The sequence below is a fragment of the Lissotriton vulgaris genome, chromosome 9, assembly GCF_964263255.1.
Source record: "Lissotriton vulgaris chromosome 9, aLisVul1.2, whole genome shotgun sequence".
Classification (NCBI taxonomy): Eukaryota; Metazoa; Chordata; class Amphibia; order Caudata; family Salamandridae; genus Lissotriton; species Lissotriton vulgaris.
In genome coordinates this window covers 880,478,626-880,480,987 of record NC_141697.1, presented here as the reverse complement: position 1 = coordinate 880,480,987, position 2,362 = coordinate 880,478,626, and the positions used below count along the sequence as shown (strand labels likewise).

Sequence of the window (2,362 nt, the reverse complement as noted above, 5' to 3'; positions counted from 1 at the left end):
AGCAAACCAATTGATGGTATTTACGCCCTTGTTACAACCTCATTTTACGTAATCATTACATGAACATTAATAATTCACTTAGACAATAACGTATGCAAAATATATGATTATTTTATTTTTCTAATTCTTTTGTTTCATTTTTTTAAAAAACTTTTTTCCATTTTTGACAATGATTCATCGAGTAACTATAATAGTTCATATCAGTAACAATAAATAACATATAGTGCCTCTTGTGAACAAACATGCAACAATATACAAAAAATACAGACAAGGTGCTTTACGATATGTTCGGTCGGTGGAAAGTTATATGAAGGCAAAATGCGGTAGAGTGGGACACAACGCGTTTCGGCCTGAGGCCTTCATCAGGTGACCGTCATTTCGTTTTTTACACAGACAGGTGTACAACAAGTGCCTACATGGACAAGGATAAAACACATAAGGGAACATACGTCAATATTTGATATAGATTGATGTATATTTACTGTCTAAGCATACATTGCGAGGTTGAATCAAACAGAGAGGGAGTTATAAAATAACATCCTACTGATACATAAAGGGTCAATTTTTAATTTCTAGACATTTGTTATATATTATATCTGATTCCATGATACATTTCCAATGCGTGTACATCGTCAGATAGAAGTTCTATGTCCTATTTTTATCTCTACATTTTGCATATAAAATATAACAGATTGTTATCAAAACACTGACAGAGAGAGACTCATTGTGTTGTGTCACCTATCTTCCCTATATGGTCTGACTAGGGTATGTTGTGTTTCTAGTAGATATAGTAATTCAAAGGGTATAGGTGGACAAAGAGCGAAGCGAAATAACACTAGAGTTATGCATAACAGATAGGTGATAAACACTAACAGATAGAGGTGTTAGGAAAGTCATAACTTTAGTAATGAGTATTAGTTTTGTGAGGGTCACAAAAGAGGAGAAAAAGATTAGATACTGAGAGGCTGATCACTATAAGCTCTGAGTGAGATTGTTGATTGCAAATGGGTATTAAGAGGAAAAGAGAACAGATTAGTGCTCAAATGCTAGTTACCAGTTGCCAATTTACTCACTTTATTTATTAATTGCGCGGAGTATGTTCCGGTTATTTCATAGGGCGAAGGTTCTGATGGTTTTAAAATTGCAGATAGTTCAGCAGGAAATGTATGGCACTAAGGAAATAGATATGCTCGGTTTTATATCACAGAAATTATGTAGGCGATCGGCTTTATTTTAAGTAAGGTAGTAAATTATTTAAAAATACCTGATATATGATGATACCACTTCTTATTGGTTATCAGGATTATTCTTGGGATATATTTTGTAGTTCAGAAGAGATACGCAGGCACAGCGTATTTCCTTCCACAATAATTTCACAGTTTTGATCTACAGAAAGAAGCCAATTTTTGATTCTGTATATATATATATATATATATATATATATATAGAGGTTATTTCAATTACATAATGGGGGCCTGCAATGTTGGTCTAAATCAAGATTCTGTCTATGACGGCAGGTTTATATATAGGAAAATATGTATTACATGATACCAGACCTGGTTTGGTTTTTAGAGACTTGATGACTAAAGGTACTTTATGTCTAATCCTAGCGAGGTTTATTCAAAAATGCCATTTAAGTGGGTAAAAGAGAGCTGTTTTAGAGAATTCTTACCTTAACAGTGGTAGTGTAGAAAGAGAATTTTTTTTTTTAATGGTTATGCCACCATTCTTTATATTTTCACATTCGCCATTCCTAAGGATATTATTGAGAACGCAAGGTATTAGTCTCTACTACCCTTATATGTTATATTAGGTTTAAAATAATGCCCCATTTATTACTATTGGTGAAGACAATACCTTTTTGTAACTTGTAGAGAGGGTTGGTTTCACTAGGTGGCCTCTTCTGGATTGTGATATCTAACAACAAAGAGATAAATACCAAAAACGGAATACATAAGTCTAGGACAAGTCTATCTTTAGTATTAGGATGTTGTAAGGTAAAGGGGTTGTATGCTGGAGCCTACCCTGGTTTACATAGACTTACTTGATAGCTGTGCGCGTTTCTCCGTAATGTGGGGATCTGCTGGTGTGCCTTCCAGTCGTGCCGGCGTGAGACTGACAAAAAAGTGGCCCGGTATTTATAGGACAGTTTAGGCTTTAATTAGAATCAGCTGCGTGTACTTGGCTCCGATTTTTTTTAGTGCTGTCAGTGCCTCTGATACTTCCTAGATGGAAACTGACGACGGAATAACCGTAGTTTTTGCCGTCGCTGGTGGACTACATTTGCCAATAAATAAAATGATCTTTTTGTTTTAAGTGTAAAACCAACGCGTGCATTTAAATTGCTTAGCGCTAAAGACAT

At 34.9% G+C, this 2,362-nt stretch overlaps 1 long non-coding RNA gene across 1 annotated transcript; it reads right to left on the bottom strand.

Moving 5' to 3' along the window:
* Nucleotides 1-284: 284 nt before the first annotated feature.
* On the bottom strand, nt 285-2,162 carry LOC147692423 (uncharacterized). Its single transcript, XR_015299826.1, has 5 exons — nt 2,045-2,162; nt 1,673-1,917; nt 1,265-1,386; nt 1,074-1,172; nt 285-412 (listed from the first exon to the last, which is right to left on the bottom strand). It is a non-coding gene; the product is annotated as an uncharacterized LOC147692423 (long non-coding RNA).
* Nucleotides 2,163-2,362: the final 200 nt, after the last annotated feature.